Below are 15,649 nucleotides of genomic sequence, written 5' to 3'. Positions count from 1 at the left end.
ACATTAAGTACTAACAAGCACAAAATGCTAAGAAGAACCATTCATACTCTTTTTTTTTTTTTTTTTGGTCGGAGTTTGAATCTCAGACTTTACATATTTTATGCATTGTCCATACCAATTGAGCTACGCTCACGAGGACATTCATACTCTATTTTATACAAACCTACAAATTTTCTCTTGTAAACAAAAAAAAAAAAAAAAAACCCACGTACAAATCAAGATCTTAAATTATAAAAGGGTTAATTGTTTAAATTTACCAAGTAACATACGTAATGACTGAAAAATGACACTTGAAAATAAATAACGCATATTCTAATCTTGTAAATTGATATTCTTCTTATTTTTAACCCTATAATATATGCGTAGTCCAAAAAAGTGATGTAGAGGTTAAATTTTTTCATAATTTTTTCCATACATGTTTAAGATGTTAAAATATGGTTTTACATAATATATTAGATTTTTCCGACTTGGGATAGATTAATTATGAATTTTTGTTCCCTGTAATTATGAATTTCTAAAATAATTTATAATTAATTCGTCTCTCGTTCAAAAACTCCAGAATGTCATGTTGAAGGTTCTTATGATGTTCTAACTATGCCCGTAAAATTAGGGAATGAAATTTGAGCTGTGAGTATACGCTTACTCGGAATAAAATTGCAATTTTGTATGTTTTGGTTGAAAAATAAAAATAAATCGAAACGTCTTCAAAATGATATGAAACTTTGTAGATATTTTTATGTAATTTAAATATGTCTCTGCAAACAATCAACTCAAAATTTGATTTCTAAGTTGAAATTTCCGTTGTTTTGTTTTTTGAGTTTTTTTGACACTTTAAAACTTCATAATTAATTTGTCCATAGTCGAAAAATTCTATTTTTTTTTTTTGGCGTAAAGCCATAGTTTAACGGCTTAAATACGCCTGTAAAAATCATGAAAAAAATTCAACCTAGTTCCTTAAGTTAGTTATACGTTTTACTTTCAATAGATATATTTTTTTTTTTAAGAAACAATAGTTTAGTTATATAATTCAGTTTATTTTTTGTGCAATTATTTATTTTTATACGTTTTGTTCTATTAGGTTGGTCAACACAACAAAATATATTACGTGTACCATTTTTTTAAGGATTGTTACGTGCAGTTATTACTATGTTAGTTTAGAAAATTTAGGGTTCATCCTTGTAAATGCTCCCTTGTAATCACTTTTACCTAAAGAAATTGAAGGTACAATTGAAAAGAAAAAATTATTATTATATTAGAAACTAAAAGTGACATTCATTTTAAAACATTTTTATTTTTATTTTTTTGCTAAAACGACAATATTTTGAAATAGAGGGAATAGGGTAAAAGTGATTACAAGGGAGCATTTACAAGATCCTAACCCTAACTGATCCCCTACTTATTTTCTAAACTAACACAGACAACTATGTATAATAGGCAAATACATATATCTTGAAGATATAGCTGTCTGTGTTAGTTTAGAAAATAAGTAGGGGTCAGTTAGGGTTAGGATCCTTGTAAATGCTCCCTTGTAATCACTTTTACCCTATTCCCTCTATTTCAAAATATTGCCGTTTTAGTAAAAAAATAAAAATATTTTAATTAAAATGAATGTGACTTTTAGTTTCCAATGCAACAATAATTTTTTCTTTTCAATTGTACCTTTAATTTTTTTGGTGGTGGCTGGGGTTTGAAACCCGAACTTTGCATATTTTATGCATTGTCCCAACCAACTGAGTTATGCCCACGAGGACAATTGTACCTTCAATTAATATTATATACACTACTTTCAAAGTATTATTTTTTCTTTAATGAAAAACAAACTAATAGTTGATTATGATAATTTGGTAAAATAACATATCTCTTTCTTTTAATTAATGCATTTCTTAATATATGTGTAAAAACTTTAAACGACATTTATTTTGAAACAGAGAGGGTATTTTTTTTAGGACCAACACTGTATAGATATTTTGTTGCAAAAGATTCATTCATAACCGTATATAGATATTCTGCGGAGGAGTAATATTGATGGTTTAAAAATGTAGAACTTCTTAAAAAAAAATGTAAAACTGAAAAAAGTATGATATTTTCTAAAAATTAAATATTTTGTTGTTATTTACATGCATCCTTATGTATTAATTTTTTTATGTATGTAGCAATTTAACCTAATTTTTTCCCGCTCATTTGTTTTATTAGGTTTGTAATTATTTAACCTAACAAATTCCATCTAAAAAAATGCATCGCACCAATTTCATTCCTATCAATATTTTGAAGGAAATATTTTCTACACTTATTTGATGATGCACGTTTGTATGAGCATATCAATGATCACGATTGATGCCTTTTATTTTATACTTTTTTTTTAAAATTTTTTATTTTTGAAATTTTTTTGTACACTTTCTTTTTTAAGGAAATATCCTTATCCTTATTTGTTAATTTTATTAGGTGCAACAATTTAACCTAATTTGTAGGAGTTTTTGTTACTTCCCTCAAATATATTAGCAAGCAACAAATTTTACTACTATTTATCAACTATATACCAATCAAATCCTAAACCCTAATTCGCATGTCTTCTCCTCCATATATTTTTATTTTCTGATTTTTGCAGATTATTTTTCCTCTTCTAATCCTTTATTTTAACAGCTAATACTAACCCTAGTTTGTTAGGTTTGGCTAATACTAACCCTAATTTGTAGGAGTTTTTGTTACTTCCCTCAAATGACACTATTGCAAGCTCTCTATTGTTGTTATAAATTGAAGAATGAGATGATTACAGTAGAGGCTCCATTGTCATTACATATTGAAGAATTGAATGAGAGCAATTGACATGAGAAAATAAATGTATTGTTTATGTTGAATTGTTTTCTTATCTATATAATGGATCATATTGCTATATATTAATTTCTCCTTTGTCCTGGGTAAAAGTTCTAGTATGTGTTAAAGTTATTGATGAGACTGTTTATGTTTACAAAGGATTTTGTAGTTTAGAATGAATTTTTGTTTTTTAAACAAAAGAAAAATTATATTAAATAAAAAGAAAAAGATACAAAGACTCTGGACTTGAGACCTGACTCAGGTATAACCTAAACGAGAATACATCGTAATAAATTAGATCAAGTGGAACAACCCTAATTTATTCTAACAAATAATCATTCATCACGAGTGCAACCCTGCCAACCTGTAACGCCCTCTTTGAATTATTTAATTGAGTCTAGAAGTTATTAAGATGAGTTTATATTATATTTATATGATATATGTGTGATTTAAGAGGTTTGTATGATTGAGGTGATTTTATGTGATTTATGAGGAGTTGTAACTTGCAGGTGATCGAGAATAGGTTGTTGTGTTTGCTGTCGTGGGTGGCCTTTCCTCACTGAGTCTTAGGTTGCTCTGATACGTAACGGGATGAGGTCTTTGATTGCATGCTTCTATTCCTTTACGTATTGATTTATTGAATTATGATTAAGTTGTTTGAACTGAATTTATGAGGTGTTTGATGAGGCCTGCATGCCAAGACTTTTTATGATGTTGAATTTAATTCCGCTGCTAATATGTTGAAGATTTATGCTGACGAGGATAATTAGTTAATTATCTCTTTTATGACTTTAAGAAGTGTGATATCCCGTTTATGTGATGTTTTACTGTGATAATATGTTTGAAATTTTTAAGTTGGGAAAACGGGGTGTTACACAACCCGTATACGGGCGCGAAACCAAATTACAAAAAGATGAAGATTGGAATTTTGCAAAAACACATAAGAGTTTAATTATGTTGAATGGTTCGAACGCCAATACAGTGTCAAAAGTCATGTGCCAACAACTCCATGAATAATGAAGCAAGTATTAAAATTCTTCGATCATTAACAGTCTATGAATAGTCGCAGAGATTGAGACGGAAAAAAGTTGGTACCGAAGTGGAGGCATACCTAACGTATAGAAATCTTTAGATTTTAACATATACGGAACATCAGAGAATTGAAAAGGTCAGATCACCAAGCACAAGGATTTCAAGCAGACGCGTAAGAACTCAAATCGAGGAATGTGTCTAATATGCCAGTAACCAAACAAACCCTTTTCAGGTTATCAGAACAAACCCTTTTAGATTTTTGAAACCAAACAGCCGACAGCGACAATGATCCAACAACAAACGAACACCACGGATAACCCAACAAAAATGAAACAAAATCACACAGACCTCTAGACCAACGCCGATGAAAGAATCAATTTTTAAGTCCTTTGAGTTTCTTTGCTTCGAAAAGATTTTTATATTGAAAAATTGAATAAATCACAAATTTGCAAGAGTCAAAGATGTACAATCTTAAAATTTGCAAATAGATAAAAAAAATAAAAAAAAAATAAAAACTTCAATTTTGAATTATGTCTAGCAAGTTGGCTCGTCAATTAATTTGTATATGATTTATTGTCAAATTAATCCTTAAATTACATCATTTATCGTCAAATTAGTTCTAACTACAAGTTAACAAAATGATAAAATCGATCGATGTCATTCAAAATCAGGGTCATTTTTATATATTCACGAATTTCATAGGTGTAAATGTTTCGAGCTTACAATGGATGGAGACTTAATCCACTACTCTCCTCCATTAATTTAATGAATTAATTACTTTTACATGAATATTCTCGAAAAGTTTTGGGAGATACTCTTTGGGATATCCATTGGTAAAATTCATGACACTGGCTAACTAACTATAGTAGTATTCCTTTTGATGTGTAATCGCATTTGATGGTTGTGATCTTAACTCCTTTGGAATAAAGAAGGGAATGAACGGTGGATAAGAAAGTTGAGTTTGATGATGGAGAATATGCTGTCATGCTTAAACAAGAACACCTTTGCAATTTGACCTAGGTATCTCAGTCACTCTTCTACTACTACTACTACTAATAGTAGTACTCAATTTCTAATGAGTAGTGTGTGTCACCGTGTGAATTAACTTGGAGTTTTGTGGCAATTTGCCTTAGCCATTATTTCAGTAATTTCGCAATCGTATTTCCATTTTAAAGAAAAAGTTATATTATATATTGTTCCAAAAAGTGTACCAGTCCCTTATCCATATCACCATTTTTATATATATTCTCCACCACCTTCGCATAAAAGCTAGGAATATTATATTAAATTATGTAAGTAGTTGGATATTTCCTCTCCAAAAAGGATGTTAGATATTTAACCTAGTAAAGATTATAAAACACATGGTCGACATCAATTCAATAAAAAAAAAAAAAAACGATTTGTTTAACTTTGAAGTTTAATGTTTTTTTCCCTTTCTTAAAGTAGTTTTATGAAACATTTACTTTTTTGTTTTAATAATATTTATAATTTTACTTTATATTTGAGTGATTGAAATCAAATTTTAACAGTGAAAAAAAAAACAGTGAACAATCTTTTTTTTTTTGTCAAGGAGTGAACAATCATTTTATCCCAAAATGTATGAGAATGTCATTATAATTTTTGAATGGATATTTAACCTAGTAACCATTATAAAACACATGGTCGACATCAATTCAAAAAAAAAAAGATTTGTTTGAACTTTGAAGTTTAATGTTTTTTTCCCTTTCTTAAAGTAGTTTTAGGAAACATTTACTTTTTTGTTTTAATAATATTTTTACATTTTACTTTATATTTGAGTGATTGAAATCAAATATTAACAGCGAACAATTTTTTTTTTGTCAAGGAGTGAACAATCATTTTATCCCTAAATGTGTGAGAATATCAGAGGCATTCTTGCATGGACACAAACATAAATGAATAGTGTTTTGTCACACATATAAAAAACTTTTTTCTCAAAATACCAAATCATTTTACTATAACAATTTTTTTTATTAAAAAAAAAAATCTTTTAATGTGTGTGCGCCCAAACATTATTCACTTATATTTGTGACCATAATAGACTTTTCTGAGAATATCATTATAATTTTTGAATGTATGGAAACTTAAAATCTGTGCGTCCTTGAATCAATGTACCATCTACAATAAAAAAAAATAAAAAAAATGTTAACTTATGTCCTTAGGATACATGTTAAGATATCCAAAATAAAAATTATGTATTGGAAATTGTGACTATTTATTTTTCATGAAGTTAAGGATTAATTTTTTTATAATAGATATTTATTATTAATGGAATTCTTAACATGTGCCCTAAGAACCTAAGTTAGCATGACAAAAAAAAAGAGTAACATAATTTCGATATAATATTCATGTTAAATCTTTGTCACGGGGGTTCTTCATTTATAAGGAGGGTAGAGGTACTTGCTTGTCTTACTCTGATTTATGTGCGAATTCAATTGTGTGCCTAAATTTCGTATAATTAATATCGAAAGTTTTTTTTTTTTTATAAGAAGAAATTTATTGTATTTCATTCAATAATAGTAGAGATACAAGATAAAATTCTAATATGAATATGGAAACTAACATGACGCGAATCCACTCTAGCAAAGCTATGAGTGACTTAGTTGACTTGTCTCCGAATAAATTTAATATCGAAAGTTGTAGTTATATAAAAAAAAATATATATATCGAAAGTTGTATGAAGATTTTTAGTTATAGGTTGGACTAATCTTTATGCTTTTTTTTTATAAAAAATTTGCTTATAAAGAAATTATACGGATTAATAAGAAATATATATGTATTTGCGAACCAAAATGACTAGCGAACCAAAAATATATTTAGAAATGATTTAGTTACTTTCATAATCTAGGACCCAAATAAATATTTACTCAGATTCAGTATATTTATTTTTAAATGTATTTTCAAAACTTTATAAATGACTTCGATCTCTAATATTATTTATTTTATATATGAAAGTAAAACAGAAAATCCTAGAAGGAAAAAGTATGTACATGTAATCGTATAGTCTTCTCACGGAATGGTAAGGTTACCCAACAAATTATATTAAATTCATAGCCGCGTACGACATATAGATCAAAATGGTAAAAACTTCCAATAATTCAAAAGTACTTGAAAATAGTGTAAGATTCTAAACTGATTTGGAATTCAATGGAGGTCTGAATTATGATTTGTACATTTGGCATGGGTGACGAGATACCTAGACCCCAAAATAAAATTTGAGAAAAAAAGAAAAGATGGGTCATTGATTCTCATTTTCAGAAATTATTTTTCATGACGCAAGATTGATTTTTAATCGAACCAATAATGAAAAAGGGATATGATATTATGAACAAGTGCATGGATACAATAACCTAACAGAAAAAAGGCACACTTTTTTGTATGTGTTTTACATAACGCCATGACAAAGTGAATAGGAGAATTCTGTATATTCCCCACTACTTTGGATATGAAGCATGTGAAAAAGCATTTTCAGGTGGCTCCTACACAAGATTTATTAAATGTAATCTCCTAAGAGGTAGGACACATTTTTCATACAAAAGAATTATCAAAGCTAATAGCTAAAAGGGATGAAAAAGTTGAAGACAAGATCAGGTTTACCTTTAATTTTATGATGTAATAGAGTGCTGTATATTTATTTTAGTGACATTTTTTTTTTTTGAAACATTATAAAATGGATGCCTCAACAAAAAAACAAGGATTGCGAAAGTGCTCCCAACCATAATGCACACAAAACTGATTTTTATCATAAGTTTAGGATAAGAAAGACTATATCCATCTTATTTTAATTACTTGGGACAAAAATTAATTATTTTAAGAATTCGCATTAAAATTATATATTACTATCCGCTAATAATGAGATCAAAGTTGACCAAATACCAATAATGGTGCATTTGGATATAACAAACAATCCAACCAAAAGAAAATTTTAATTCAACTCGATTAAAATCAAATTTTAATTGGTTTTTCATTTAGGAGAAAACTTAAGCACAATTTCTTAGGTGCTTTTATTATGGTTCTTAGCTAAATTCACCATAATTTCCTCAAATTTTAATTTTCTCAAAATTTGTTATATCCCAAAAATATGTATTTTTAGTTAAGAATCATAAGAAAAACACTTGTACCTAAGTTTTCTCCTTTCATTTATTTATTAGAATTTAAATCAAACCAAGCCAAACCAACTCACCCTCTACGGGTTTGGATATGAATTTTATAACATTCACAATCGTTCACTATATCCTGAACAAAATCCCTTTAAATAAAAAATGTCCTGAACCAAACCAATATTTGTATGATGCAAGAGAATGTATATTTTCTTTTTATTAAAGCAATGTTTTTTTGAAACGTTATAAGATGAATTGCCTCAACGAAAAACAATGATTGCTAAAGTGCTCCCAACCATAATGCACGAGAACCTGATCTTATTTATTTTTTTTCTAGTAGCCTAGAGCTCACCTAATTAAATGTGGAGAAGAGGGGTGTTCGGGGTTCGAACCCCGACCCCTGCATAAATTATGCAATATTCCTGCCAATTGAGCTAAGTTCTCGAAGATAATTTTTATTGTAAGTTCAAGATAAGAAAGACTCAATCTTATTTTAATTACTTAAACAACAATTAAATTATTTTAAGAATTTACAATAAAATTATATATTAATGAGAAAAAAGTTGTGCAAACATGGATATTGTGATGTTAAGTCTGAGTTAAAGTTTCACATTTGATTGAATAGTTGAGGTTTAACAAAATATAAGTGAGATGATCCATAAAGTTTTGAGATCTTAAAGTTTTGTACGAAGATTTGGTGTCGTACTCTCTGCTTGCTCTTAATTGAAAATTAATATTTAAACTCGCACACCAGAATATTAAATATCACTGCAACTTCTATCAATTCTGTGTGTGGAAAAGAAATTCTCATGCAGGTATTCATTCATTCACAAAAAAAAAAAAAAAAAAACTATTACTTTTCCCATCCTATGCCTTACTAACACGTTCCGTGATTTTTCTGAAAATGCCCTTGAGCAATTCAGATTTTAAAATACGAATTCATTTCCAGGGAAGTTTCGGAGAAATCCGATCAAGTAGCTTGAAAACTTGATTTTTGACTAAGAACAACTAACAATGACCCAAATCATAAAGATAAGAGTTAGGAAGATTAATATTGTCCATAAAATGACTATCCATGTTACAAACATGTTTAGAATTTGTGCTGATACAGTACAGATTATATAATCCGAACTGTTTTTCCCTTGAAAACGGGTGTTCAGAGAGTGTTCGGATTATATCATCCGAAAAAAATCAAGTGACACGCCCTATTTTTTGAAGTTTTTGGATTATAAAATCCGAATGGTTGAAGAGCATTTTTTAAAAATTTATCGGACGTACTAATAAGGCATAGAGTGGGAAAAATAATAGCGAAAAAAAAAAAAAAAAAAGTCAAATTCAGTCGAGACCATGTATAGATATGTAGAGCCCGTGTTTTATCCATTGGACTTTTTAGTCTGAGTATATGAATTGTGCTTTACTGGCCCCCTCAATCGCTCTTTATGCTGAAAAATATTCTTTAGAAATTATTTATCGAAGGTGTTAAAACAAAAACAAAAAAATCGTTTTTGGGGGCAAAATAGCACATCTCTGAGTAGAATGAAGGTCATCAAATTGGGCTGGCGAGTAGCTTTGGTTGAGACTTATGACGGTCTGGGTCAAATCATTTTTTAAACTTTTCTCTCAACCCCCTATGTTATTTAAAACTCTCCTATCGTCCTTATGAGCTTACCTCAGTTGGTATGAACAATGGATAATATATGCAAGGTTCGGGTTCGAACTCGGCCATTGTAACACGCCGATTTTTAATATTATTTTATTAATAACTTATCAATTAAATCCGTTTTAACATGTTTGGGTGAGGTTGTTTAGTTAATTGGGATAGAGACACTAGATTAATAAGGGTAGCATATATAAACTAGAGCTTTAATTTAATGGTAGTAGTTTAATTATAAAAAAAAAAAAGAGTGAGAGAAAATAATATTTAGAAAAAAAAATAGAGTTTTTTTTATGAGAATAAGAAATTAGAGTGCGAACGGGGTGATTAGTAAAATTGGGTTGAAATGAGGTGTAGTTAGTGAGATGAGTAATACTTTAATGATTTAAGTAGAGGGGAGTGTGAATAACAAGACGGTGTAGTTACAAAAATAATAGTAACAAATTCGAGAGGTGCAAATAGTAATTTAAAAAGATAAGTAACAAAACTAGAGGACATATAGTAATATAAAAAGATTGGTAACAAACTCAATTAGAGCTTATAAATAGATTAGAGAATTAGAGAAGAATGGTTACGAGAAAGAGAGAAACAAAGCGGCAAAAGAAAAATTAGGGTTATGGAGAGAAGAGACAAAGATGAATAGCGAGAAGAACCTAAAGAGAGATTTCAACTTAGAAAACCATCAATTTCGCAAAACTAGAGGTAAGGGGGAGTTTTATTCATCGTAAGGGTTATATAAACATATGAGTAGTGAAGGGTTTGTGTTTTTCTTCTTTGTTTTCTTAATCTTTTAATGAATTGAGATGTTAAATTTGTGCTCTACTTTGTTGGTGTGATTATTTCTTAATTGATGATGCTGATGTGTTAAATTTGTGGTTATGTTGTGTTCCTTGCGGCTGTTTGTGTTCTTGATAACTTTGATAAAATAAAATAAAAACTAATTATGTGCTCGTGTGAGCTTTATTAATGACACAATTTACTATTAGATGCATCGGCTTGACTTTTAGCAATTAATAATCTTGTTGTTTTTTTTTTTTTTTTTTTGGTACAAAAGAGGGCAAAGCCCAAACAATTAATAATCTTGTTAATGTTAAAAAAAGGCTCTCAATGTCAGTAGAAACTTAATTTGTATTTGATTTGAATAGGATTTGAATTGTAGAATTGGATTTGGTGATAAGAAGCTAAGTAGTGGCCGATTAATGGAAAACCAGGAAAGAGAAATTATGTTGAAGATGATCTACCTTTAAGTTATAATGAGAATTAGACAAATTAGTGTTAGTGAAATTGAAGAGAAGTAGTATAAATAGGATTTATAGAAACACAATTACAGCTAATAGAAATTTAGGTTAAATATGCAATTCGTCCCTGTAATTTTATTTTTTGTTTTAAAAAGGTCTCTGACCCCACTTTTTTGCTGACATGAGATGGTTCGTGCCACTTGGCACCGACGTGGTAGTCCACGTCATTTAAAAAATATTTTTTAAAATGAAAAAACTGAAAATAAAAATTAAAAAATCATGAACAAATTTTTTTTTTTAAGATGAAGAAAAACTGGAAATTAGTTTTTTAAAAGAAAAAAAAAAGGAATTTTAATATTTTTTTTAAAATCTGGAAATTAGTTTTTCAAAAATTTAATGTGAGAAAAAAGGGAATTTTCTGGAAATTAGTTTTTCAAAAAATTAATTTTCACTTTTTTTTTTTCCGAATTTTTTTATTATTTTCATATTTTTTTAATATAAATAGATATTAATTTATTAATACAAACTTTTTAAACATAAAATAATTGACATATCTCTCACTTAACACACTTCATACAATCCAAGACGCTCACAATAATTAGACATAAAATATTGACATGTCTTTCACTTAACCTATCAAACACGCTCACAATAAAATAGATATATAAATAAGACATAAAGATATTATAGTTTCATACCTTTATCTAAAACATTTCATTGTGATTCCAAATGCACAATTAATCTCTTTAGCGCTTTTCGTTTCAGAACCCTTAAATGAAGTTTGTTACATATATACTTCACCAAAGTTTATTTCAAATCATGTATACTTACCTCTTCAACTTTCTCCTAATCCTTGTGTTTCCTTTTCTCTATTTTATGCTTGTTCTCAAGTTCATACATCAGTGCACATAAAACAAAAGTTAACGGTGTTGAAGATTATTTTAGATCGTAGTAGGAAATAGAAAATGCTTTTGAGCACTTTCTTCTTGATTAAGAGAAATCAGTTATGTAGAGAAATAGATTTTGTGCATTATAATGGTAAAACTTTGATGCACTATGTTTTTCTTCGATCATGGTAGAACTGATTTAATATTTATGTCTTCTACTACTTCACAAACTTCCTCGACATGACTACAATTGATATGAAGGATGACCCAATAAAATATTTATTGCTCCATGTGATTCCAATATCTTGACCTCATCAAGAATGGTGTGTCTGCTACCATGGACATAATAGCCATATAAGAATAGATAAAAAAATGTAACCCGGACAAAAAGACTTATATCTTATTGAGAGAAGAGCAGTATCTACCTTTTCTGAAGAGAAGAAAGAACATGAAAGTTTTCTTAGTAACCGCATCTACCGTACCGCGCCATCAACATAGCATGACCACCGCCATCTTCTAGTTAAAAACTTAGCCCCACGCACCGACTGCTTTGTGATTTCTTCACTGCCACCAAAATGTCCCCATTTCCATATCGCAAAACTGGCAGTTGAAAAACATGGCATTGATACCCTACTCGTTTCCTATTTCTTTATATTTTCTTTGCCTCTTCAAGATCAAGTGTAATAACGATCACTTGCTAAGAATAGAATTGGAATGATAAAAATCCAGATTAAGGGTATGTTTGATTTGCTAGAAAATGAAGGACATGACAGAACAACTCCAGTTGTCCAGTGTTTGATTTGTAAAACTGTTTCAGGTACAGGACAAACTGGAGGCAAAGGACAGGACAAAAACTGATATTTTTATCTCTCACCAAACCACAGCACAACTTTTTGTCCCACATACAAGTTGTTTTAAATGCCAAAATAGCATTTCGTCCCCCAAAAATCGTATAAAATAAAAAATTATTCAATGCCATAAAATTTTTTCCTGTGTTGTTCTGCCTTGTGTTGTGCTGTTATGTCTTGTACTCTTATGTCCAGTACTTACCATTTTGCAAACCAAACGCACCCTAAAGGTCCCTGTCCTTTATATAGATGTTTTAGATTATAAAAAAAGATATAGATTATAGAAGACTAAATATGAAAAATTAATTCCTGTAAAACACACTTACGGTGAAGGGAACCATAAATATCCATCGAAAAATATGTTAACCATTCTCTAAAAAATTCAGAGACTAATAAGCAAAAATGCAAGATAGCAAACATAAATAAATACCAAGATAACAAAAATGGGATCAGAATAAAACGAAAGAAATGGAGTACTAACCGTTCCGTGTGGAAAAGAATGATCATGGTGAAGGGTTGTCATATTGTTGCGCTTTTAGGTTCCCCAATAGGAAACATAGTCTACACTTATGAAGCACATACATATACACAGATACGAGACACAATAATGACACAAATAAATTTATTGAACATAATCAAATGTGTAGGTGTCAGACATCAACATACATCCGATATGTTACACGCCATTCATTAAAAATATATTCTGTGCAATAAACATTATTCACAAATTTTAAACGATAATAAACTTTTCATACATACTTGACAATGTCTTCCTTTCCTCTTCTGCAAGTGATTTTGTCTTTTTCAATCAACCTTTGTTTCCATTAGATGACTTTTGTCGCTTTGTATTGCTATTAGTAATTGGCAAATATAAACTACCATCAATCATGAAAGTTCAAGTTCTTCAATAAAAAGTAGGGAAAAAAAGGGAAGTATGTTAGTGGTGTAGTTGGTTTTAAGGAGTTATTATGAATATCAGTAACTGTGAAAGGATGTCACTTAAATTCAAACTCAAACTGTCAAGGTATTTTAGGAAGTAAAAATAAGCTACACCTAAACTAAGTATTGCCTTTATTAATAGTTATAGATACAATATATATATATATATATTCCTTAATAGTCTATTGAAAAATAAAAAGTGTTTGGAATTGATTAGTATTAATATATGTATAAAATATTTGACGATGTGTATTTGATGAGTTATTTAATGAAGTGTAAATGATGTGTTAATTGACTGAGTGTAATCTGTGAATTATTATTTTTTTGATGTGTATATAAAGATGTGTTATTTGAAGATGTGTGATTTAAAGATGAGTTATATAAAGATGTGCTATTTGAAGATGTGTGATTTTAAAGATGTGTCATATAAAGATATGTAATTGTTGTTTCATATAAAGATGTGCATTGTCGAGTCATTACTTGGTGTGTTCATGCATTCATGGTAAGTCCGATTTAAAGATGTGATTTAAAGATGGGGATAAATCAGTAACATAACTCTAATATCCAAAACTGGTACCACATGCATATAGAGTCGAGTTAGAAACATTGCATACATAACTGTAGGTCTATTTGAAGATGTGTAATTAAAAGATCTGATAATTTAAGATGTGTAACTATTTAAAGATGTGATATTCAATGACGTGCATCTATATGATTATTTGGGAATGATTTGTATTTTATTAATATCTAATTGATATTCTTAAATGTTGTTGATGTTTATATGTTATTATAAGATGTTGATTGATGCCTATTTGATTTTTATTAAATAAAATTTTATATTTAAATGTGAATATTGTCTGACTGTGATACATATATGTATAAATGTAATTGTTGTGTTCTTTTATTTGAATTTATACATGTGTTTATGCATCTCTTATGTTGAATATATTCTCACCCTCTAGTGGTGGGTTGGGCGCCTGCGCACCCTTGTGGTGTAGATTTGCAGGAAGAAAATCTTTGTAGCAGTGGGTCTCGGAGGATGGCGTTGGGGCCTTCTCCTTTTTGTCTATCGCTTTTTGGGAGTTTTATTGAGTCGAAGCTCTGATCGGTAACACTAGGGACCGGGGATTCTTTTTATTTTAGACTCTATTTTAGAATTCTTTTGAATTTAGTTTTTGGTGTTGAAATTGTAATGCGACATGTACTTTAAAGTTTTTGAAAACTATTCCATTGCAATGTTTTTAATTTGAATGAAGTACTTTTGAATTTTTTAGAAGATGTGTGACACCCTTGTGTGTTTCTTTATTTTAAATGCATTTTTATTATAAAATGGACATTAGGGTATTACGGCCAACCACCACCAAAAAAACTCTCCTATTTTGTTTTTTTAACGAAATAACTCTTTTGAAAGTATACTTCCAAACGAGTTTTGTATGGAATTAAGTTGGTTAATTGAACGTTTGACCCTTTTAATTAATTTATGAGTTTTATGTTGATCCCTTAATTAATAAAAATTTTGTCTGTGTCCTTTGATTCCATATTTGTTTGTCAATTTGATCATATTCTATTATTTTAATCGCATGAGACCAAACTGTCAAACGAAGATAGATTTAAGGAACCAAAACGGTGTTTTTATTAATTAAGGGGACCAACTTAAAACACATAAATTAATTAGGGACTAAATATCCAACTTAATCAATTAAGTTATATCTCGGTACACCCAATTTAGTTTTTATTTTTTTGGTTTTCACACATTATTTTTTTAGCACAATCATTCATGTTGTAATTTATATTGTCCACTTATCCATTACATGATGTGAGTTTCATCTTTGGGTTTTGTTTCTCTCCTTGCTATCTTTTGGTATTTTTACTTTTTAATTTCTTGCTTTGTTTTTCTTGTTTTGATTTTTCTTTGCTTGAGAAGGTTTTGTTTTATGTCCTCCTTCTCCTTTTGTTCTTTATCTTTTTTGTTTAAAAATAAAATAAAATTCTATAACACAAAATAAACAATGGGAAAGAAATTAGACGGATCGTACCAACTAATGAAACATCACCATGAGTCTAAGTCTGTTTTCAACAGATCCATAACAACAAAACCTAAACATCCCAAATTTATAGCTTT

The sequence above is a fragment of the Medicago truncatula genome, chromosome 8, assembly GCF_003473485.1.
Source record: "Medicago truncatula cultivar Jemalong A17 chromosome 8, MtrunA17r5.0-ANR, whole genome shotgun sequence".
NCBI lineage: Eukaryota > Viridiplantae > Streptophyta > Magnoliopsida > Fabales > Fabaceae > Medicago > Medicago truncatula.
The sequence above is the reverse complement of the archived record's forward strand: the minus strand, read 5'-3'. Positions refer to the sequence as shown.